The following is a 26,723-nucleotide window of genomic DNA, read 5'->3' on the forward strand; positions in this document are numbered from 1 at the left end:
ACCAATAGACTTGGGGTAATATCCTCATGGTAGGGTATGGCCTCAGAGTGTCGAATATGACCCCTTATAAGGAAAAGAAGGGCCTTGCTCACTCTAGCTTGGGGTGTGGTCAGAGCATCCCAAAGGGCAGAGGCAGTGTCTCCAGGAGCAGAAGACTGAAGAGTGTGAGTGCTCCCCAAATAAATACCTGTTAATTCTTTATCTGGGTGTTCGTGGACTTCCTTTAACCCGCCTTCAATTCCATACATTGTATTGTGAAGATTTTTATCTCTCTCTCTCATCTCCATTCAAATCCAGCATCATGGCTTATGCATGATGTAGGCATAGCAAAGGCAGGTAACTATTGGTTAAAATCACAGTCTCTTTCTTTAAAGATTTTGCTGCTGCTAAGAAGTGACTGCCCACAAAATTGCTGCATTTTCCAGCTTCCCTTGCAGAAATGATGGAGTAGAGGCATAGGCGAGGATTTTTGCAAGAAATGATGGGTTTGTTTCAAAGCATAAGCCATCTATAAAATATGCATGCCTTTCAAACTGACATAAAAATGAGTCACAGTAATTTTTAAAAGAAAAGGAAAAACTCCAAACTTTCAAGTTCTTGTTTTAAAAGATCTTAAAAGAAAATTTTATTTAGCTTTAAGTACAGAGATTTTTTAAAGAAAAATTTAAATGGTAGCTATTTTAAAATGACCTTCAATGGAGCATTCTTTAGTATTTCTGTGTCCCTTCTGACTGTATTTGTCATGTGACCAAGTTCCATGTTAATCTTAAAACAGGAAAAACAAAATACAAACTTGCTTTTGAGCAGCAATATGAAAATAAAATTTGACTATAAGCTTTCCATAAGTAGTAGGCTATCACAAGAGGTATTTTAGAAGGTCTAAAATTCAAAACATCTCTCTTCAGTGACTATATATGTGTGCGTATTTATATATACACACACACATATGTATATATGTATGAACCAATTTGTTCTAAAATTTTTAATTTGCTTTTATAACACATATTCATGAATTTTGGCCAAGTAATTATACACACAGCAATTAATCCTGAAGAAATTACTGGAAAAATATGTGGGACTTCATTTGTGTAATCATTATCTTTACCATGTTGCGTGCAATAGTAAATTAAGTTTGCGCTTAAATTCCCAGAAATACAGGGCAGATAGAATAAAAGGGTCCCAGTCAGTAGGATAACCCACAAGTCAGTCTACTCCAGCTGCTCCATCCCCATTCCTATACTATCAGAATGAGCAGCATGTGTTCTCCCACCCCACCCCAACTCCAACTTTACAGTCTCAGTTTGAATGCTAAAATTGCATGGTCATCATAAAGCTAACGAAACCCCCGAAAATTTGATGATATGGAGATTTATTTTCTAATATTTATTTTTCTCACAATTAACTGATAAGGATAAAGTGAAGTTTTATGTCAGTATGTTCAATGTAATTACAATAAAAATCCAACATTTCTTTGTGGTTATCAGTGAACTGACTCTAAAGTTTATATGGAAAAGCCAAAGACTCCAAGAGTCAACATAAGAAAAAAGATTACTAAGAAGTGACACTACTGGACTTAAACACTTTCCAGAAAGTTCTGGGAATCAAAATGGGACATTGCTAGTGAAAGGAATGGGCAAATAGAACAATGGAACTGCTCTGGTTTGCTTTCCATTGCTATGATAAACACTATGACCAAAAGAGAGAAATTTCAACTTGGAAAGAAATGCATTTAATTTCATCTTACAACTCCCAGGTTATACTCCATCAACTGGGGGCATCAGGCAAGGAACTTGGAGGTGGGACCTGAGGCAAAGGGTGCTACTTAGTAGCTTGTTCCCTGTGGCTTGCTTAACCTGCTATCTTATATAATTCAGGACCACCAGCCCAGGAGTGGCAGCACCCACAATGAACTGAGCCATCCCATATCAACCATCAATCAAGAAAATGCCCCACATATGATGGGGGATGGCCTTCTGTATTCTGTGAATATATGTTTCTCTTATTGGTTGATGAATTAAGCTGTTTTGGCTAATGGACAGGCAGAATTTATCTAAGTGGGAATTCTGAACAAAGAGGCTGGGAAAGAAAGAGAAAAAAGAATCATCATGTAGCCAGCTACCAGGGAGGCAGGATTCCAGGGCATCACCTAGGTAAGTCACAACCATGTAGAGATACACAGATTAATAGTAATGGGTTAATAATTAAGAGAGAGCAAGTCCCAGATATGGAAAGGAGGGCCTGTGCCCTCCCCCAAATGATGTGATGGACTTTGATGATCCCCCACGGAGGGCCTCACTCTCCCTGGGAAGTGGGTGGGTGTGGGTTGGGGGGTCAGTGGGAAGCATGGGAGATGGTATGGCAAGGGAATTGGGGGATGGATATGTAAATAAGAGTGTTTCTAAAATAAAAAATAAATAAAAAACAGAGAGAAAGCTAATAAGAAGCCTAAGCCAATGGTCAAACAGTTATAAATATATATTAAGTCTCTGAGTGGTTATTTCTTTAGCAGCTGTGGGAGCCAGTGGGCAGAGGAAACCTGTCCAGTGGGACTGAGGTAAATGGAGAAAATCTCCTTCTATGCACACACATGCCCATAGGCCAGTCCCACTGAAGCAGTTCTTCAATTGAGGTTTTTCTTCCCTGGTAATTCTAGTTTGCCATGGTGCATCCAGATACCCACATGCAAAGAAAAACAAAAACAAAAACAAAAATTAAAAACCTAGGCATTAAATTTGCATCATTCAAATATACACACACAACAACAAAATCTTTCAAAATGGATCCCAGGCCTAAATGAAAAATACAAAGTTCCTAGATGGCATGGAAGAAAGACTGGATGCTCTTGGACTTGGTGATGACTGTTTAGATACAATATCAAAGATTATTCAGGAAGAAAATTTCACCTCTACAAAAGGCACTACTAAGAGAATGAAAGCATAAGTCCCAGACAAGATGAAACATATCTTTTGAAAACCCTTGTATCTAAAACACACACATGAAGGGCTGTTCATGGGGAGGCTGTCCTTCTTCCAACTGGCAGGCGGTGCTTGTGCCTCTAGGGACTGCTATGCTGTGAGGGATAGTTGGCCAGGGGGAGGATGATGGGTTTGGTGGGTTTGGGCCACAGAGTGGGTCTTGTAAGTTACAGTGTCCGATGGGTAGTATCAGTGGTGGAGCAGCCTGCCCACAGGACTCTTATCCGTTGCCTGGCTGATGGGTCTGAGATGGGAAATGAGGGGTACAGGATGTGTCCTAGGGCTTTAAAATGTTTTCTCTTTGTTCTTTTAGAATTTCATATGGTATGTTTTATTATATTCTTTTCTATCTTCCAACTTTTTCCAGATCTTCCCCACTCTATACCCACTCAACTTCATGTTCTTTCTCTCTCTTAAAATAAAATAAAGATAAAATTAAAAAGTATAGAATCTAGTTTTGTTGTGGGACAGGGGCTTGTTGTGTAGCTCAGGCAGGCCTGGAACTTGTAATCCTCGTGGCATACTACCTGGCTTCGAACCACACTTACTATAATTTATGATAATTAAAGAAGCATGGTGACAAGCAATAGACAGTAGGATAGAAGAGAGAAGCCAGGAAAGATCCACATATGCTTGTCCCATTGATTCTTAAGAAAAGCTCACAAATTTACAGTGGAAAAAGCATGGTGTTTTCAACAAATGATGTTGAAAAAAGAAGGCATCTGCATGCAAAAGAATGAAATTGAACTCTTGTGCCACATACAGAACTCAACTCAAGATAGATTAAAGATTTGAACATAAGGACAGAAACATCAGGGCTACTGGGGAAACTATAAGATGAGAACTATGCAACATTTGGCAGCAAATTTTGACTTGACTCCCAAAGCACACACAAGGAAAACAGAGTAGATAAAAAGAGTCTTCATCAAACCAAAAGGTATATACATAGCAAAGGAAACAAATAACAGTGCAAAGACAGTGTATAGACTGCCAGAAAAATACATAGATGATATAACATTAATGCTCAACACCCACAGGAGACAATCAACTCAGGAATAAGAAAAAAAAGAAATCTTAAGAACCTTGAATGAACACTTCTCAACCAATCATTATATTTACTCTCTAGTATTGGAAACAGGGATAATTCGTCATACTCATAGTGGGGGGGGAAGGGACACAGACTTAAAAGTTTATTAACATCTAATCCTGTTAAGATTGTCTCCACTGTATGCCAGCATACCAGCACATTCAAAATGTGTACTAATTACCACTGTCCCATCCTGTGTGTATGCTTTCTACACAGCCCCTGACCTTTTTGTTAATAACTTTGCATTATATTCATTGACTTGAAACAAATTGAATTCGGTGGCACTCACTCAAGAATTGAATTACACAGTCTTCTTAATTGGTCTCTTATTTAAATGGGGGGAAGTAACAGCTTACCACCTGAAATGTTTCCAGCAAAATAAAATTGAGATTCTAATGCATTTCCCCAAGCTAGGTGATTTTTTTTCAAGGTCTGGCTATGAAAATACCATTCTGATATTATCTACAAAAAGAATCTTGGGGTTCTTACATTGTTGTTGCCAATGCCAATGTGTGTATGGGGGAATGCCTATTAAAAACATACTCATTATGGGAGAGTCATGTAAATCATATGAGCTTGGAAGACTCTCAAGAGTCAGTGGCACTCTGTGTCTGTCCCCCTTGGTTGTGCTGTTTGACTTGCCCTGGCTCTTAGATTTGGGACTGTGTGATTTAATGTACCTCTGACTGGCAAAACAGGGACCATTGAACAGAATAAGTTAATCATGCAAAGATATTTTCCACCGCATTGGTTAGTTTTTAAGTCCTTGAGCGGCATTGTGTGTTAGCTGGAGGGGGGCAGAAATCTAATTTCAGGAGTTTAGTGATGTTCTCCTATCGACAGTTTCCCAGGCAATAGATACCGCCTGTAACATTGTTCTTCACACGGCTCTCATCTCTTCCCTTGGAGGATTCTTGCAAGCGATCAAAGAGATAAGGAGCCTGGAAAATTTTGGCTCTGTTTTCTAATTCCAGTGTGAAATTAATTGTCTCAACTGCAAAGAACTACTTACTCTCTTCTTTACCATATTTAACTTAAAAATGCAAATGTTATTAGTGGACTGATCACTGATAAGGGTGCCTTTGTGCCCGGCTTTAACCTCTATTAGTGAGGATTATGAGGACGTAGTCACATTGGCATTTTCTAAGTGTCACGGTGACAGCACTTGCTGCACAAATGCCTAGCTGTCACCGTGAGTTTTATCACTCGGTTTTTCCCTCCGAATGTAGACTAATAAGCCCAGAAATTACAATTGCCTCCCTGCCGAATCTGTGATAGGCGGAAATAATGATATCAGTGCCCTGCTAATCTTCTTGCCTCTGCGCTTGGCACTGTCCTATTGAGTCACCTGTCACACTCCGCTTTGATGAGGCGAATTCAATCTCCCTGCTGTAATGACAATGGGGCCATTTTAATGTTTGGAAATGATTATGTGGAAGCTTCGCCGGGCTCTGTCTTGGCAAGCAAACCCAGGCACTGTGCACGCCAGGAGAGTAGTCTCTGGCTGTTGGGCAGGCAGAGGAAATGCTGTGTTATTACTAAAGAGACATGGAAGTCAGCTTCATAGTGAACCTTCCATGGTGGCCTTGTAGGAGGGAGGAGCAGGGAGGGGGAAAAGGAGGGATCACTTTTGCAAAAGCTTTACCATTGGCTCATCTCATCATGTCTGCACATATTTGCCTCCTAATGAATTTCCCAGAACATCTGTGTGTTCAAGAAGGCAGAAGTAGCTGAAGCTTATAAATGTTACTGTGACTGACACTACAACATCATTTGCTGCGACACCAGGCAGTTTTCCCCAAGATATCAGCCTTGTCAAATCACTCTTACCTCAGATCTGCCCTTAACCTTCTTCTTGGAAAGTAATATTACCAGAGAATATGCCTTAGAAACTTATGACCTGTCACACATGTTGGCTTCTAAAGTCACTGTGAAAAACCAGCCATCTCTCCTAGAGCCAGAAATACATAGGCCTGGCAATTTTGCTCCAAAGGAGATATAGGTACATTTTTAATAAAAAAATGACTGGAATGTTCGTAGAGACAGCCTTTATGATATTTAAAAGTTGGAGATCACCCAGGGCCCATCACAAGAAATATGGACAGAGAGGGCAGAAGATAGTCAACAGTGGGATGTAGTCTACCATCAGAATAACTACTTGAATGACTCTCACAACATGGTAGAAACAAAAGAAGTCAAACGTAAGGAGGTGTATGTAGAGAATTCCATTCATAAACATTCAGAGGCAAGTAAGACTGTTAGGTGATGGAGAGTTGCGACTGAAAAACAGAGGAAAAAAGTGCTGGCATCCTTAGGATCTTACCAATGTGGTTCCCTAAAGATTGTCTGAGAACAACAACAACAAAAAAAAACCCAAGACTATGTGTGTGAAATTCAAAGAAGTGATAGAATCCACTGGATGTGTGCTCACTGCTTTGCTACACTCCTCAGGAGTTGTGACATCAAAAGGAGTGAAAAATTAGGAGCCTCAGAGCTACTTCCCAAACTCCTACAAACACTTCAAAACTCTTCCTGCGATGCTTCAGAATTATGTAAAGCTTTCCTGATACAAGCCACAAGGATGAAAAGGACCCCCACCCATACAGCTACTGTTTATACACAGCTTTCCTATTTGAACAATAAAGTTCGAAGAAAACATTTTTATCTCTGGTAATAACATCCCAAAGGGATAGCAGCCCACAGAACTTACAACTCACTGCCTCTGATCCTTCCAGAGGGAAACTCCCAAGTTCCCTGTTAACATGAAAAAGAGGTGGGCAGAAAGGAGCCATAATTCAGCAGGCAAAGGCATGTGTAGTTGGACCAAGCTCTGTAATGTAAATTGATTGGCTTGGTTCCAAAGTAAAATGGAGATGTCCCCTGGTTGATTAAATAGTCTTCAAACTAACTCTCTACCTTCTCTATTTGTTCCGTATGACAATCTGTTTGATTCATCTTATCTGTCTAGACATGGTGTTCATTAAATTAGTGTTCACTGGCTTACAGTTACAGTAAAAGTCAGTGGTGTACACATTTTAATCTCATTTGGCACTCATGGTCTCTGTTAAACATGGAGCCAGGGCAACACTTTTTTTTTGTTTTTAATATAATACCAGTAGTAAAGAATCCATGCAATTCAAAATTGAGTTTGGGAAATATGACTTTCTCTAGCACCTAGTACCCATGCACACTTGGAAATTTTTTTCTTGGTTTTTCAAAGCAGGGTTTCTCTGTGGCTTTAGAGGCTGTCCTGGAACTTGCTCTGTAGACCAGTCTGGTCTCAAACTTACAGAGATCCGCTTGCCTCTGCCTCCCAAGTGCTGGGATTAAGGGCGTGCACCACCACCCAGTTAGAAATATTCTTTAACCTCTTTGAACTTCTATTTCCTCTCTGTGTAGTAGATATGAGAAAAGTGCCTTCCCAAAGGTCACTACAAGGACAAATTAGGTAATACACATAAAGTAGAGTGGTACCTAGTATACATTGGGCACAAAGATCAGTGAATCCTAGAGTGATGCTATGGTGGTTTGGGTAAGAATGCCCCCCACCATGGACTCATGTGTTTGAATGCTTGACCCATAGGGAATGGCAGTATGTATAGCCCTGTTGGAATAGATATGGTTTTGTTGGATGAAGTATTTCACTGGGGGTGGGCTTTGAGGTTTCAGATGCTCAAGCCACACCCATTGTGGCAGTCTCTTCCTGCTGTCTGTGGATCAAGATGTAGAATTCTCAGCTCCTTCTCCAGCACCATGTCTGCCTGCATGCCACCATGCTTCCTTCATTACATTAATGGACTAAGCGCCTGAACTGTAAGACAGCCCCAATTACATGTTTTCCTTTATAGGAGTTGCTGTGGTCATAGTGTCTCTTCACAGTAATAAAACCCTAACTAAGACAAATGGTGACTATGATACTGTTTCCCTGAGTAAAATTCACCAAGAGATTTCCATCGTCCAGAAGCAAAATCCACAGGTGACTTGACCTGCCCCCAACCTGATAACTAGCCCTGATATTTCCAGAAAACAACAGCTCTTCCAGTGTTCCAAAACTGCTCTCTCCTTTTATCTCCACCCATTTTTGACAAGGCCTCTATAACTTAACACCAAGCAAATGTGAACAGATGGCATGTGGACCCTTCTAGCACAAGCATCAGTGAAAAGTGAATTCCAAGGAAAATGGTCAGCTCAGGGATTCTCCCTCATCTGCTCCTGAATCCTACAAATCATCTGACCCAGATGGGTCAGCACGTCTATCTGTTTGAGTCCCTGTGTGAGTGGAAAACAGCCCAGATACCCAAGGTTCTGTGGTGCATATACTGTAGACATTTGATGGTTGACTATAGTGGCTGAGAAAGATTGGGACTTGTCTTCTCTGTATTCTCAAACTCTTCAGGATCTGTACCCCAGGTCTTTGTCAGTTAGTACTATCTGTGTACATATGTCACAAATGAACTTTTCTCATTGCAGGTCTTTACACTTCCAGAAATCAGGGACCAAGGTAGCTCCATCCTCAGTTCTCTGTTGGTTCCTACCAATGTTAGAACTGTGCAAGTGTTCAGAAATATCTGTTGGACAGGTTGCCCTTCCCTGGTGTTTCTGAGAAAAAGACCAAATGCACAAAGCCTGGCTGTGAAGCAAGATTTCCCAGTGCACATGATCATCATCCATCCTGAAGAACTGTCCTAGGTAGTAAAATGTACAACAGCATCCTAGGCCATCAGTGCCACTAGCATTTCTATGAGGATACAGGGCTCTTTCTCCAGTTTAGAGATTCTTTCCAGTGTTGTTGGTTGAACCATAGACAATAATTTGTAGCAACTCTGTAAATTTTGATAGTGTCAGTTTTTCTAAAAGTAGTTTTTTTTCCTACGGTAACAACAAGGTGGGGAGAAGGTTAGTTTCTTTCATTAATGAGTCAGCACTTTTCATGGTTAAATGAGTACAGATGATGGATTTCTCCCAGCACTAAACCTACAGCATCATGACAGAGTGGCGCTGGAGCACATGTAATTGTGACTGCTTCCTGCAGAATGTGGCACAAAAAGAACAGGAGCTCCCTATAATGTTGTTAGCAACTATTTATCTCGTTACATCTAACAATCACCAGGTTTCCATTTAAATTTCAAAAATTCTATGGAAACTGTCTCAGATTCTTCAGATAACCCTACCCCTGTCTGGTTATTCTATCTGTCTTGACAAAGAAAAAAATTGAAAAGGTGAAAAAAGAGCCCTGGTTATGAGTGAATTGACCTTGAATTTAACTGGTTGGTGGACAAACTGTAGACCTAGCCGCCGTCTTGATCTAAATGATACCAAATGGGCAAAGCTCCAAATATGATTAAGTTTAAAGACCTTTAGTCTAAAGAAGATATTAAAAATGGTATTATGCATCTTTGGGAGAAAAGAGATTAAAAAATAAAGATGCAATACATGGGAATTTAAATGTCCAGATTTCACTTCAACCATCAAAACTGAAGAAACAACCACCATTCATGAAGATGCAATGTGCTGAATGAAGTACTTCCTGTGAAGGATAGAAATGGAGGGTGTAGAGGAACAGTACAGGACTGATTCTGAAAGGGAAAGGAGGTCTACCAGCAAGCCTGAATAACAGTTCTGCAGCCTCTAAGCACACAATAAAAACTTTTGCAGAGCTCAGCTGTGGTAGGCATAAAAAATGTCAGTCATGTTCTTGGGAATGCTGATGTTTACACACACACACACACACACACACACACACAAAGTTAGAAGGCTGCTCTTGCACAAATGTTCATCTCAAGTGAACATTTGTCTCATTGTTGAGATATGTATCCTAGCCTGAGTTTGTAAATGTATCCCAAAGAGAGTGCTCTCAAGTATGTGGGGGAAATGTTGCTTCCAGAGCAATGTGCAGGTTTAAGAATTATGCACCAGACCATTAAGAGATGCTATTACATATTCCGAGTGTCTGTCAATTGGAAACTATAGCCAACCAACATGACCAAGGCAGCAAGACTCTCTGAGCATAGTTTCCATACATTCTTTTCCTTAGGAGAAGTTCACATGTGATGGATGAGAATTAGAAGAATAGACATTTCAGGCATCTGAAAGGGCAAGCAAGCTCACTCCCAGCCTGTTGATAAGCTAATGAACACTTCTGAGTTTTACCTTGTGCATCATAGGGGAAGCTGATACCATAACAACAAGCAAACATCAGATAATTAAGGATGGTGCCATGAAGCAAACAAACACAGGCCTGTTCGAATTCAGGGGTTTGATCTTGTTTCTGATGATGAGATGGGTGCAGTCAACAGAGCTCCTAGAGGAAGAGTTTCCATGAACTTAGTGGTTCCCACTGTAAGTCTAGAAGGTCGGGGACTTACTAGCATACCATTAGCAAATGGCATCTGGATCTCTGACCCTCTTCAGATGCTCAGAATACCCGGACTTGAGAGCAGAGACAGTAACAAGTGCTTTAGTAGATAAATGAGTGCACCTTCCTTTGTTCTGTTCTTTGGGCTCCCTGTTAGTGTTTAATACTCTTGTGGATTGGCTGCCTAAGCTTTGCTCCACATTTTAAAATCTTGAATAATCTTAAAAGAAAATTCTCTCTTGCTCTTCTTAGATTGATTCTAAAAACATGTTTGCAGAATTTAGGAAACAAGGGCCTGGTATGGTGGTGTATGCCTATAATCTCAGTACTCTGGAGACTCAGGTAGGAGGATCATATACTCATCTCCAAAGCCAATATCTTCTTAAGGAGGAATTCCCATGGAGCAAGAGAAAGGGAAGGAGATGCCTGGATGGGAGGAAGAGAAAGGCATGCAAGATGTGATCTGAGGTTAAATACTGCAAGAGGACAGCTTGATCCTGATGCCTTGAGAACACTAGAGCATGGGTCCTGACTCACAGCTGCCTCCATCTGAGGCACAGCCTCAAAGTTACCTGTGTTATCCAGTGTTCTCTTGCTGTGAAGAGGCACCATGACCACAGCAACTCATAAGGGAAAGCATTTAATCGGGGCTGGCTTACAGTTTCAGAGGAATGGAGTGGGGATTAGGTGGGTGCCTGGGGGAGCTGGTGAGGGGCAGGGGAGGAGGGGAGGGAGAGGGAGCTGGGACTGACATGTGAAGCAAGCTTGAAATAAAAATAGAGAGAAAGAGAGGTGTGAAGGGAAACAGCCCTTTGACCACCTTTGAATTCTGTGTGAGAAGAAAATGCTCAGATATGAAGCTGCCATCTTGCTGTCATGAGGACAAGTGAAAATGTCCTTAACATGCTGACTTGAGGTCTTGACATTGCTGAGCAGCTGAACCAATGAGCTTAAGAACAACCTATTCGCCAGGTGGTGGTGGCGCACATACCTTTAATCCCAGCACTCGGGAGGCAGAGGCAGGTGGATCTCTGTGAGTTCAAGGCTGGGCTGGACCGATAGCCTCCAAAACAATACAGAGAAACCTTGTCTCGTAAAAAACAAAAAAAAAAAAAAAGAACAACCTATTCACCAGACTTTGTGTCTACAGTAAGAACAAGTGTTACAATGAAGTTGGGTATTCAGTTATTTGCCAACAAATCAATTTATTGCTGTTCCAATCATCCTAAAAGGGTGACTTAAAATTAATCAATTAATTAATTAATTACAAGCATTTAAAGCTGGAGGTCTAGCTTGGTGGGTAGATACTTAGCTAGCATGAGCGAAATCCTGGATATGCTCTTCAGTATCTCCAAAGAAAGCAGAATAGCAAGAGAAGAAGGATGATGGGGGAGAGACAGAATGGAGGAGGAGAGGTTTACTTTATTACAAATGTGGTGATCAGTTGGATTTCTCATGTGGCTGAAGTCAGTTGGTAGCTATGACTTGGGTCATTTGAAGGTGTCTTTACTCAAATTTCTGCCACCTGGGCTGAGAAAACTCCACAAGTATGAGTAAGCAGGACAGGGACTCTCCAGTCACACCTATCCATCTGCCATCATCTGTCGAACTAGTGTCCTTAGGAAAACTAAGTCAGACCTTTTCTGGTAGTTGAAGGCATCCAAAGAAGAAAGACAGGTCTCTTCCAGCCTTGCCTTAGGGCTGGAAGGGTCTCACATCACCACCTCCTAACCAGTATACAGTCACAAAAGAGGAGGACGTAGCCCACAGCTCCTAGTGGAAAGAGTTTTTAATATGTTTTCAAGTAACTAAAACCAGCCTAGCTAGTACCTTTGGGTTCTGCTGATGACTGAATACACTTGGCCTCTGCTTAACCCTTCAGGGGATTCATCCCATCTCATTCTTGCTAGGAAAGTCAGTTTTGTTTTGTTTTTCCTTAGAGCCCATATAAACTCTGTCATTCGTCAAGGGACACTTCTTGGGCCCAAGCCCTTGAATAACTTGTCACTTAGCAGGGAGGGCTCCCCAGTTTGTAAGTGCCAGGAGGATCCAGCTGACCCTGTGATGCCAAAGTAATTCACAGAAAGAGGAAACATCTGAATCACAAAAGATTTAAACTCTACTCCAATAAGAAGTGCAGCCTACTGTTTTGTTGACTTCACTCACAAGTTATCTAAAAACATACTGAATGCTAACTGGTAATTGTTGGGTTTTGGGGGTCCACCTAAGTCAGATTTAAGTGAGGATTTGGGTATAAGCGACATTTGTGAGGTGAGGTGAGTTGAAGAGGGCATGGAATGGTGAAAGTTGGCATAAAGTAGGTGTCTAAAGAGGGCATCTCTGAGGGCAACTGAGGATTCTCTAAGTAAGTATAAGCCATCTCTAGTGCTACAAGGAAGCTTATTCTTATTATTAGATAGGGTCTCACTGTTATTATTAGACAGATCTGGCTGGTCTGGAACTTACTATACAAACCAGGCTGACATTGAGCTCACAGAAATCTATGTGCCTCTGCCTCCCAATTGCAGGGATTAAAGGTGTGTGCTACCATACCTTGTTGGAAACGAGCTATCTCTCCCTCCCACTCTTTCTAAGACATGTGTGTGTGTGATACGTATGCTGTGTGTATGGGTGTTCCTATGTAGATGAGTACACATGTGTATGTACATGTTTGGGTGCATGTATGTGCATAGGTGTGTGTGTGTGCGTGCGCGTGTGTGTGTGCGCACGTGCATGCGTGCATGTGCATCAGTGACTATGTGTGTAGGCCCAAGGTTGACATCAGGTATCTTCCATCTTCCTTGATCTCTCTTTACCTTATATGTTAAGGCAAGGTCTTTCAACCGACCAGAGCCAGCTGCCTCAGCCAATCTGGCTAGGCAGCTTGTTTTTTTGTTTGTTTGTTTGTTTGTTTGTTTTGTTTTGTTTTGTTTTGGCTTTTCAAGACAGGGTTTCCCTGTATTGTCTTGGAGGCTGTCCTGGAACTTGCTTTGTAGACCAGGCTGGCCTCGAACTCACAGAGATCCGCCTGCCTCTGCCTCCCAAGTGCTGGGATTAAAGGCATGCACCACCAATGCCCGGCAGGCAGCTTGTTAAAGAAATTTCCTCTCTGCTTTCCACACCCTGGCATCACAAACTGGTCACCAAGTTCCCGAAGCCTTTATGTGAGTCCTAGGGATCTAAACTCTTGTTCTCACACTTGTACTTCAAGAACATTACCCACCAAACATCTCCCAATGGTCCCTACAGATCTTTGTCCCTTGTAAATGGAGTGTGCCTCCCAAAGGCATTGTCCCTGGCGCTCTGAGATATCCCATCCACAGAGACACAGCAAGCCCATTGGCATTCCCAGATACTGTCCACAGGAGACTCCAGGCAGGTTGAGGATGAGTAGTAAGGACCAGCTGTCTGGGACAGACATCTCTTTTCTGTCTCTTCAATCAAGACTTTCCATAGCCTCGAATCCCTTTTTAGAAGTCGGCAAAGTGTGCATTACTTTTCAAAAACAGGATTCATTCATTAGAGTTTGCCACATATTACTTTGGAGTGTATTCTAGAAGCAACCTTCGGTCTGTATAATGGGAAAAACACAGTGTGTCTTAGCTGATTATGATTGAAGCTGATCAAAAGACTCCAAAGAGAAAGTGCTCACCTCCAGTAGACCCCTGGTGCCAGCACACTCATTAAGCAAACCTGATGATGGTTTATCTCTTACCCTGCCTCCACCCTCCAGCTGCTCTCCCTCTTTCCTCCCCAGGCTCATTAGCACCTTCCACAGAAGAGCAATGCTGAGATCAGATGGACGGAGGTCTAATAAAAACTTAAAAATCTTGATTCAGGCCGGAATGAAGTTGAAACTAGTAACATGATATTTTTTCATTATTGCATTGTGATAAAAATATACATAACATACTTTATCATTTTAAGCATGAGTATAGTTCAGTGACATTGAATATACCTATGCTCTGCATAATCATCACACTTGTCCATCTCCAAAACTTTCCCAGTGGTTTACATAATTTGGGGCTCTCTGTGAATTTTGGTTTTTCAATATGCCTCCATTTTCCATTTATTCAGGAATATCAGAGTTGGCTGGATTAAATAACGTGTCTCTTCTGGCAGCTAACATCTCTGTGTTGTTTTTAGCATTTTTTATAGTGAGTCTGAAAAGCACTGATGCTGTATCTTTAGACACTGCCCTAAGTGCTTGTCTGCAGCAGGCTTTTTCTTTTGGGCCACCAACCAGCTCCCAAGTAAAGTCAGAGAGACTTAATATTAGCTATGAATGCTCTGCCTTAGCTTATGATTGTTCCACTAGCTCTTATAACTTAATTTAACCTGTTTCTCTACATCTCTGCTTTGCCTCAGGGATTTTTACCTTTCTTTCAGTCTGTATGTCCTACTCCCCGTGTCTTTCCCTCTGTCTGGCGACTTCCTGGCTAGTCCCAGGCATCTCCCCCTCTTTCTCCCTTGTTCTCTTCTTCCTTGTCTCCAAAGCCTAGATTCCTTCTGCTTATTCTTTCTGCCCACCATCCCAGCCTGTCCATCTACTGCCTACCTGTTGGCTATTCAGTTTTTTATTAGACCAATCAGGTGCCTTAGGAAAGCAGTGAAACAGCAACAAATCTTTACATAATTAAACAAATGCAGCATAAACAAATGTAACACAGCTTTACATGGCTAAAATAATATTCCATAACATTTGTCAATCATTGTGGCCAGGTGAAGCATTTAGAGTAACCTGTAGACACATATCTTTAAGGGAGTATCCAAAGAGATTTAACTGAGGAGAGAAGATCTGCCCTGAATTTGAGAGATACCAACACATAGGCACCAGGTCAAAAATGAAAAAATGGGGAATGCAGACTGACCACCAGCATTTATTCTCTCTGCTTCCTGATTGTGGAGGCAACATGACCAGCTCAAGCCCCCCGTAAGGCTGTCCTTATCATGATGGGCTGTATCCCCTCAAAGTAAACCTTTCATTTCTTAAGTTGTTTTTAATCAAGTATTTGTCACAATAATAAACAAAGTACCTGACAATAATGTAAATGTATATTTTTAAAAAACAAATATGACAGGTGAATTTCTTCTTCCTTTTTATTAAACTTATTCCTCAGTATGCATAGGAGACCAGTTCCAAGATCCATATAGATACAAAAGTCCTTGAATACTTAAGTATGTTGAATAAAAGGATGTATTATTTGCTTATAACACATCCCGCTATTTAACTTAAATCGCTCCAAATTACTTATAATACCCAATACAGTACAAGCACTATATAAGTAGGCATTATACTATAATTTAGGTAATAATTGAAATAATAAGGTTTGAGCTTGTTCAGGACAGACATAGTCTTCATAGACCTAAATACATAGAACATGATCATCAGTTGGTTGACTCTGAAGATCCATAGAACACAGAAATACAAAAGGGCCATCATGTTCTTATTTGATGAATGAAATACTCTCAGTAGTGAATTCCAGTGTGTCTCACTTACAGCTCTAGTGCCCAGGCACTTGGGTCAGACCTGACCCTGGTAAAAGGAACTCTGTAATTCAGAATTTTGGGTGTGAAGTCAGCTGAATGCCTACAATGCTCTCACTTGTCAAGTTCCCTCTTCCCAGCCATCTCTTTGATGAAGATACTGCTTAATGCAGACACCACGTGCTTCCCTAGGGATATTTTCCACTGTCCTGTGACATTCTCCTCTATGTTTGAATAAATACTACATGTTCTCCAGCACCTGGCACAAGCACCTGTTCCTTTTTGTTCTTTTTGGGAGTAATGGCTGACCTGGTGATTGTCAGGCATGGACATGGAAGAGTAAGTGGAACTCATTTCTCCAGAAAGAGCAGCCTCTGTAAGAAAAGAGAAGCTGGGGTTATTAGGTCATCAGTGTTTTCATCAGCTTGACACAAACTAAGGTCATCTAGTAAGAGGGAACTTCAACTTAGAAAATGTCTCTATTAGATTGCCTCATAAGCAAGTCTGTGTGACATTTTCATGATTAAGATTGATGTAGGGGGGCTCAGCCCACTATGGACTGGCAGTTCTGGGTTTTATAAGAAACCATATGGAGCAAGCCAGTGACCAACGTTCCTCCCTGGCCTCTGCCTCAGTTCCTCCTCCAGGTTCCTGCCTTGAGTTCCTGCCCTGAATTCCCTGTGTGATAGCTTATAAGCTCTAAGCTGAAATAAAACTTTCCTTCCCACTTTGTTCTTGGTTGTGATGTTGTATCACAGCAATAGGAAACAAATTCAGACAGCTCTTGGGGGAAACACTCATAGAGTTTGAACTCTGCTACTGGCTAACTTGGAATACCACCAAGAAAAATGTTGGGGGAAAAGACTAAAACAAACCTGGTGTCTCAAATGGGGAGGACTCTTTTTCCCTTCTACAGTCAGAAACTTCCCCTGTGCTGTGAAGTCAGAGGCAGGCAATTATATTGGCAGGTTGCATATCCAAAGACTTCTAAATTTATCTCCTATACACTCAGACATGCTATCTCCTTCTCACAAACCTTTCTTGTATGCATAAAACCTGAGTAGAGCAGAAGTCATCATCCATCTACAGATCATTTGCTTATGATTGTCTACGTGTCAACCTTTGATTTGATCATTTGGTCCTAACAGTAGAAATAAACAACCAATCTCCCAAGGTGGAGGCAAACTGCTGACACTTTCTGACAATTGGATTTCCTATGACCCATGATGCTTTGATGTCGCATGGAGCTGCACTTTTACCACAGGGAAGGTTTGAGTAAGCACTATTCAGTGATTTAGTGATGATATCGTTTTGATATTTTATATTAGCTCCAAATATCTGATACTGTTTACTTTGATGATTCTGCCAAGTACTTACAATGACTTCTAATTACATCTTTAGGATGGAGTTTCTGCAAACTACTCATGTGAACCAAGTAGAAAGAAAAATGATAGCAGCCTAAGATGTTCTGAATCATGGAATATTAAGTGAGGATTTATTTAGTTTGCCAAATGTGCTTTTTAAGATATATAGACAAATGATTTTTACTTTCATCTCATCAGAATTGAAGATTCTAATTCCCAGTCTGTTGAAGATAAATTCGCCTCTTTGATTCACTTTTAGTGAATAAAATCCGACAATAGTTTCTCTGAGTAACTTTGAACCTAGGTCGTGCGGAAGGTGGTATAGTGCCTCAGTTCCTGTGATATCTCAGAATACATTAGACAAATGCCCTATGACTTCAGGACCATACTTTTTGGAAGTAGTACAAGAATCCAAAGGCAAATATCTGTACAGAAGTTAACAGGACCATACTTAATCCTCTCCTGTTCCATGATAATGCTGTTTCTTGTTTGGGAGAGGGAGACAGACAGACAGACAGACAGACAGACAGACAGACAGACAGACAGAGAGAGAGAGAGAGAGAGAGAGAGAGAGAGAGAGAGAGAGAGAGAGAGAGAGAGAGGCCACTGGGGCAATCTCTGGTCGAGGAGACAGAAGAACTGCATTACTGTAGGGATAGGCATGGGAAGCAGAAGCAAGTAATCAAGTAATAATCTAGGGCCATATGGGCCAATGTTGACTTTGGGACGTGCCCCAGGTGGAAGCCTGCAGTTCTTAGGAGAGGTAAATGATGAAGGGTCACTTCTCAGAGACAGCTGGCCTGGCTTGGATCCAGGCTCTTCCTGGTATTAACTACGTCTTCCTGGGAAAAGTATTTAATCTCTTCATGCATCTGTCTTCTTATCGGACGATTCAGAAAACACACCTATTACACAAAGCTGTAATCTATGACCATGTGTGTGATGGATATATCATTGACATGTTCATTATAGGGCTTCCATGTCTGAATTCTACTTCTGACTCTTCTCTTTCCTTCTGTCTCCTGTGCTTGCTATGACATGCTCGGGTCCTCTATCACTTGACTCAACAAATGTCCACTGAGGAACTACTATATGCTAGGTACTCTTACATCCTGGAACTCAACATTAGGGTCAGTCAGATAAACTGATCAATCGGGTAGTGAGTCAACCATTCATCCACCTTGACCTTGTTGCTCCTGAGTCCTTTGTGCTCCTTGTATCTATTAATGAAACGCTGCCTTTTAAGCTCCTGCCCTCTATGGCGACTGTGCACAGACACTTTGCCTCTGCTCCACAGCTCAGATCCCTGAAAGGGGTAAAATTGCCCCAGCTAAGTTTTCAAAGTCAAGCCAAAAAATTATTTTATTCAGATTGTTCTGATTATTGTCCAGGATATGGTGGCTACTCTCATCTAACTCACTGTATTACAGAGGAAGAAATGACCAAAAGAGAAATGGCCAAAAGAGAAATGACCAAAAGGCCTAGGACTGCAGGCAGCTTGAACAGTAGGGCCTTCACCGAGATGGTAACCCAGTTGGAAGTCCTTAGAGCAATACATTAAGGATGTGAGAAGCTAATAAAATAAGAACTTCAATTTTTTGTATTTTGTTTTTCTTTTTTATGTGGGTTGCAATAGAATCTTGCTTGATAGTCCAGTCTGACCTTGAAATTATGGCTGTCCTGGCGAGTTTTGAACTCCTGATCCTCTTGCCTCTCCCCATAAGAGCTGATAATATAGATGCAGGTGGTGCTCCTGGTTTAAAATTGTATTCCGTACACTATCTCATTTCTGGATTTAATTTAGAATAATTCATTGTTATTTTTTAAAAAGGAGGATGTGAGAGGCTACAATAGACCCCCGTGGAAGCAATAGAGCATCTCCAAGAGTTCTATTAAATTTCCCATTGCACAAACGTAAGGAGGGTGCCTCCTGGAGGTCACTCCTCACCCATAGGCAACAGAGCCTGAACTTTGAGAAGCAGTGTCTTGTGCTCTCAATTCCAAAGTAGTCTGGAAACTTCCAAAGGGGCTTCCTCTGGTAGGAAAGTAGATTTGTCCCCTCAACCTTTGACAGCTGAGAATTGTTGCTACTGAATGCTTAACACAATTCTCACATGTGTTCCAACCATTCATTGTTTACAAGTCCTCAGCCACATGAAGGCCCAGCTAGCCATACTGTAACCTGCTCCTTAGTGGGAATTTGATGATTTCTCCCACCTGCCTTACTTCTGTCCTTCTCTGCCTCTATTTTCTTCAATCACCTGCAAATCCACTATTTGTACTGGAAACTTTATGTGAGTTTCTACTTCTTGAGAATCACAAACTTAGAAACCTTGCAAGATGTTGCTCTAACAAACTATCTCAGTCTGGGTACTTAATAGAGAAAAAAGGTTTATTTAGCTTATAATTTTGTAAAATGAGAATGAAAAACCAGGTAGTCCTATCTGTTTAATCCTTCATGTGTCCTTTCTGTCCCTGCCCTCACCCCTACTATACCAATACAAAGGTAACTTGATACAAAAGGTGAACACTTTATAAGAAACCAGTTTCAAGAATTAACCAGGGTCCTGAAAGAACTGTATTCACCCCTTTGAGGGCAGACAGAAAAACATGACTGACCACTACCCCTACAACTACTTAATACACTTATCTGAGGGCCAAGCTTCTAGCTAAGGTACCTTCGGGGACAGACTTAAACCATTCAACATAGACCGTCTGTGCTGCTGTTATGTAAACTGTCAAGTACATTGATAGTTGTTCTAATCTGCAGCTACAGAGAAGATGCAGACTGCAGATGGTGAGGTGAAGCCCTTGTAGGAGGGCCACATGAATGGGATGCTTCCCTGCCCGTTTTTGAAATGGTCCTTTCTTCCATTTTAATCTCATTCATTATTGAATAATTAATAATGATTTATATGACATTGACATTTTTCCCCCAGAAATCTTGACTAACTCTTTGACAAGAGATTAATAAAGAGTGGGACTTCAGATGTCAAGTTTTTATGAACAAGTGTCCAAGGCCGTCTCTGGATGGGTATTCTTGGCTGCATTCACCACGCTCTCCAGAGACTGAAAAGCAATTGTTTAGCTGGGTAGAGAGAGCCATGCTGAATTAAATTGACCTGCATGATACAGAAAGTAACACTGAGCACATTTTACTAAGGAGTCTTTAAAAGAAATCCATTTTATTGCAGCTGAGCATGGAAATTATTTTAAGGAAGTGATTATCTGCCTAATAATTTAAAATGCATGCATGATGTCAGCATGTAAAATTAAGACTAGACTGAGGGACAACATGTTTGGTCTTAAATAAAAAAGCTAAGTGCATCTTTAGCTTTAGTTCTCTCTCTGCTTTTTTTCCTTTTACAAACATGAATTTGACTGTATTCAAAAGCCAACTCTTATGTTACTTCCTGAACAAGAGAAGAAATTTCCATTTTTACTAAAATGCTGACAGCTTTGCTTAATCCAGATACATATACACCGACAAGCACTTTTGTTCCAGATATAATCGTTACCCTGCTGGGAAATTGGTGTTTCTTTAGGGTTGGTGGAGTTCTAAGCTTGTCTTCAAAATTTCAAATAACTTTATTAGAAGTCCAGAGATAAGAGTGGACACAGGAAGGAAAGGCAGCTATTAGGATGAGAAGACCCAGTGAAGCTAGAATTCACTAGAATTCTTTCGTCTTATGCTCTGGCCACAGCTGTTAACTCAGATAGAGTCAGAGCCTTTCACCTTTTGGGTAGTGAATGGACAAATGTGTGTTTGAAAACCAGCTCCAGTCTGCAAGGCCCGTGCTGTGTGCCATGAGACTCTCGGGACACTGGCAAAGCATTACCTTTCCTCTAGATAGGCTTATTCGCCGACGACTGCCAAGGTCAGTGTTCTCTAAGAAAGGCAGCTGTATCTTTTCCCTCCTCTTCAAAGGGCCTTTATGTACTAACTCACTCCCACCCGCTGTGCATGTAAATTATTCATCAGCGACTCAAATGGCATTTTGCAGCAGACCATCTGAGCCCCCTCTATGGCTACGGGGTAGGTAGAAAGAGAAGAGATTGGGGGGGCAGGTGTGAAGGGGTTCCATTTCTTAGCATCAAACCAAAACAAAATGAGACAGAACCAGACAAACTTCTCCCCTGATTGAGAAACTTCACCCACGATTCTTGGGCACCCATCACAGCTTTCAGTGGTCTGGAAGCAGGGTGATGATTACAGTGTCACAATCTCATCCAGAATTTGCTTCTGAGGAATGGCGTCTGTGGCATTTCTCACTAAGGTGTTGCAAAATAAGTAAGTTATTTAGGGAGAAAGCGCAGTGGATTAATCACCTTCCAAACTGCTTTCGTGTAGGAAAATGAGTCTTGGCTTGTAAGATGTAATAAAATGTGGTGCAGAGAAAATTCTGGGAGAAACAGAAGGAAAAGATCTGCACTTCTGCCAGCTCGGAAATGATCTCTCCCCCAGTTTGCCTTCAAAGTCCTAGTGACTGCTGATTGTGTCTGGTGTCTTCAAGGGGCTCGAAGTTTAAGGACCAAGGACAGTGTCCTCTCCCATAATGGCAGTCTAAACCACTTTGCATTAAGTATAAATAATAACTTTTTAAAGGAATGTGTCAATATAATTACATTCTTAATGCAGTTCTTGCTTCCACATCACAGAAGCAAGCACATCAGCCTCCCCTGAATGGATGAAAAGACGGCTTTCTTTCAGTGAGGCCTGTTCTCTGAGGTACCCACACCCAAGAGGAAGGCACCCTGCACATGCCATGGCTGACTGGGAGGCCAAACATTGCAGGGATTAAGTTTACCTGGAGCCTGGCTTTGCTGCTGTCTTTTCTTTCATGAAAATACTTTTGCCCTACAGAGGTCCTCTGATGACAGAAGTGCTGTCAGGTTTTCAGCAACCCCCACACTTTCTCCACTCTTCCTCTTTTTAGTTACTGAAGGCAAAGTTCTCTGAAACACTGATTATTTAACTCACAAATCAAGATTTTGAAAAGGATTAAGGGCTGATGACATAGCTCAGCTAGTAAAGGCACTTGTAGCACATACCTCATAACCTGAGTTCAAACCTCGAGTCGACTCCCAAAAGCTGTCTTCTGACCTCCACACTTGTAACCTGGCATGAACACACTGGCACACACACACACACACACACACACACACACATGCACACACTCATGCACGCACCACAACACAACACAGGCACATATGCGTATATATATTAAAAATAAAATGAAATTTCTGAGAAAATGACTGAGTTGTAAAGAGCTGGAATGTAGATTTCATCATTTTGTGAAAAATTCACAAATACATTTGAAACCCATTTCTAGGATTTCACAATAAAGCCCATTAATGTTTTTCAGCAGCACATTAAAAATTCAACAGCTAGGGCCTCCACGTGGTCTGTTTTCATTCAGGCTACCTGATGACTTACTTTAAAATTGATACATGAGTGGCTTGAAGTGTGTTTCATCAAATGTTTCTATCTAGTAAGATATTTAAGGAACACATCTCATTTTTCATCTCCCAAATGGCATGATGTACAAATCACCTCATCTCTATAAAGCAAGGACATCATTTTAATTTGGTAAAGTAGGGACAGATTATTGGAGTCTGTTCATGTTTACTAATAGCATGCTAGCAATAAATAGCATTTGTATCCCAGAAAGAAAAAATTGCTGACCTGAGGGAAAAACAAACCCTGTACGCACATGGGTACACACACACACACACACACACACACACACACACACACACACACGAGAGAGAGAGAGAGAGAGAGAGAGAGAGAGAGAGAGAGAGAGAGAGAGAGAGAGTTTCTCTTCCTTACTCTTTCTTTTTATGTGTGGAAAGAGAGCCATTTCTAGGAATGTGAACAGAGTCAGTGAACATGGAGCTTGGGATGCACGGGTAACTGTGTTTGGGATACACCACTGATAACTGTGGTCTCTCTCATGGCCACTGTATTTCCCTACCATGGAAGGGTTCCACCTTATTCTTCCTTCATCCTCCTGGGCATGTTCAAACCACAGTATACTGAGACTTGCAACTGCTTAGTCTATATTTTCTTCAAAAGCGTGCACAGATGTCCTCCAGATGTGCATTGTGCCACTATCCCTGCTCTATCTCCTTACTGGGAGCTGATTTCGTGGGCAGTGCCTGGTGTTCCTAAGCCGTCTGGGATGCTTTGACTGGTAGGGCTGGACAATTAAGGCCTTGTATCCTAAGGAGCCCTTAGGATGATGTACTTTTCTGCCACAGGATTTCCAAGAATAAGATAAACATCATGGTCCCATATCCTACTACCGGCAGCCTCTGGAAGCCAGTTTCCAAACTCACATTCTAGAGTGGCTTGCACAAAGTGGTCACATCTAAGTATCCCTCCTGTTTGTCTTGTTATATCTGTGGGGTGGGGGAATGAATGTGAGGGCTGTTGTTTCTGTTGCAGGGGGCAGTCCCCTGGTCCCCTGCCTTGGTTCACAGATGCTATAGAGCTGTCTTGGATCTTCAGACACCAACACGTGCACACTCAGCGGGTAGAGCTTTGTGTCCCAGGCCTCCCAGGAGGAGGCAGTAAACCTTCAGATCCCAGCACAGCCCCTCAGCAACTCTCTACCCACAAACTTCTCCTAATTAAGCCAGCCGGTCTAATTATGGGGTGTTCCATCAAATATGTCTCCAGATGCTTCCGATGCAGCCTGCGGGTGCTGGTCAAAGCTGGCGAGGCTTCTGATCAAGGATTCTGGCCCTGCAAGCACAGCACACATCCTCCTCTCGCCTCGATGCCCGGATGCGCTTGTCTCCAAGTACTGTGCAATCTGGCCTTGCTCATTTGCTCTGTTGCCTGTCGAAAGCATAGAACGTAATTACTAAAGTTAAGAAAACATCTCTGTAATTAGCTAGGCAACTCTAAGCACAAGAAATGGAAATTAGTCACAGTATCATAAATTAGTTTGTGCATACATTACATTCAAGGATCACCCTTGGGGCTCAATGTTTCCAGTCTTTGGCGGCAACCCCCGTATCTCAATAAAGTATTCTTTCCCGTGTGAGTAGTGAGTATGTCACAAGAGAGGGAGTTTTCACTTGAATCTCTCTCTCTCTCTCTCTCTCTCTCTCTCTCTCTCTCTCTCTCTCTCTCTCTCTCTCTCTCTCTCTCTCTCTCTCTCTCTCTCTCACACACACACACACACACACACACATTTCTTTTGTAGTTGCCCATCAGAATAAAATATAACATTCAAGGCAGAGAAAAAGAGACAAGTAAACAGTGATTTCCCTGTTGATTTTATTTTCCTTTGTGAGGTTCTATTAACTTACAGCCATCACAGTGTCTCCAAACAGGGGGGCTCATCAACTCTATTGTTTCAGTTATTAGGAGCAGTAGTTATAAACTCTTTAGATAACCCTGATTTTCAACTATTTTTGCAGTTCCTTCTCCTGCCAGCAAAAGCCAGGAAATTGGACTCAGGAACACACAGCATAGTATTTGCATCAAAATAATACAGCAGGCAACAGCAAGCCACAATCACATCACTCAGAAGGAAGGAACAGAATACAAATTAAAGGAAGAATGTAAATTTTTTGCCATTAAGCTTCAATGACCATTTGAAATGGTGCAAGGCACAAAGGTTCTTGATGAGCGTCATCTAGTTTGATTATTCATACTTGTGTTTCTGCTTGAATTAAGGCAGGAGTGCTACAGCCTGTTAAGGGAAAATATTTGAATTGTAGTGAACTCTCACCTTGCTGCGCATCCATTTACTTTTCAAATGAATACTAGATAAGTTAGTGCATTTTCTAATCGGCCTGTTTTCCAGTGAGTGCCGTCATTACATACCAATTTCCTTTAGAAGTGCTTGCTAAGAAACATTAACTACTTACAAATAAGGAGCTGTCTGTCACAAGCTGCAGTTTCGAGCTAGCTGCCTTCTTTCTGCTAGGGTAGTTGCTAGCTGTACAGTCTGCATTCGCCTGGCCTGCCTTCTGGTTAGTCTGTAAGCAGTACAAGCAGGTTTCTGCCATGTGCCACCTTTCCAGAGCCAGGCCGAAGCCTGCTATGGCTGTAGATCAAGCCATCGTATTACCAGTTGACCATGTCACTCAGCAGATACCCCAGGACCACCCTGGCTTCTGATCCTAACTCCTGAGGTTGACCTGGCAGATGGTATGAATTCTGATGCAGACTTTGAGTCCAGGGATGAGTACAGGTGCCATCATTATACCATTTGTTTCTGGATACAGGCTCTATAGCCAGTCGGTGAACCTGTTCAACATGAAGAAAATGGAAGAGATACAGTGTGAAGGTTGTTGGGGAGAAGCCTCACTTTAGAAATGCATTTTAGACACATTTTGAATGTAAGCAGAAGCTCCCAGAATGGAGGAGGCACTAGAACATTGCTATCCCCTGAAGACACTTCAATTGAGAAAATATCTGTACTCAGTCAGGGAGCTGAGGGGAGGGTGGTCACTACTACTCAGGGCCTGTATTGGGCATCACTGCGAGTTTCTTGGGGTTTCTCCATTATTGAACATCGCTGCCACACATGTCAAATATTGCTTCTTGTGTGTGTAGGAGTGCATGTACAGTGGATGGAATCCAGGGCTTTGTATTCACTAAGGCAAGCTCTCCTCACATACCTTCAGTCAAGGATAGAGAAGGGAAATGCCTGGGAAACTACCCTTCCTCCTGAGAGGAAGAGACGGCTCTAAGAGGACTGATGCGGTCATAATCCAAATGTTACCCATATGTTTTAAATAGAAAAAGATTAGAAAAGATTATAGTCACAAAGCTAGTTAATCCCATAACTGAATTCAAATGTCAAATGAAATATGGGCAAAGTTGGAATATAAAGAGATACTGTGCAGGGATCATGAGCATTAGATAGGAAGGTAGAAAAACAAACTACCATGAAGTTGGGGCTCATTTTTTGGTGGGGAATTCAAGATAGAGTTTCCTCTGTGTAACATCCCTGGCTGTCCTGGAACTCTCTTTATAGACCAGCCTGGCCTCAAACTTAGAAACATCCTCCTGCCTCTGCCTCCTGAGTTCTGGGATTAAAGGCATGCAGCACCACCTGGCCAGGGCTTTATTCTTCACAAACACACACACACACACACACTCGAACATATATGTATACACCATTTGGAGAGGAATCTAAAAGACAATGTATACACCATTTGGAGAGGAATCTAAAAGACAATAGAGTTGCTCAGTTAATTATGCATGTATAGAAATTTATAAACAGTCATCTAGAAAAGACTGGAATATCCAAAACCATTTTAAATCTCTTTTTTAGCATATGCAGTCATCTTCATTCATATATCAAATTCTGGCAACTTGTTTTAAGGTTTTACAACTTTTAAATATCATGCATACTTTAAAGCTTCTAAGAAATAGCTTTCATGCAAAAGAACATAGGCAAAAATGTATAGCTCAATTTAAGAAAAAA

Source organism: Mesocricetus auratus, unplaced genomic scaffold, assembly GCF_017639785.1.
Source record: "Mesocricetus auratus isolate SY011 unplaced genomic scaffold, BCM_Maur_2.0 Super-Scaffold_100004, whole genome shotgun sequence".
Classification (NCBI taxonomy): domain Eukaryota; kingdom Metazoa; phylum Chordata; class Mammalia; order Rodentia; family Cricetidae; genus Mesocricetus; species Mesocricetus auratus.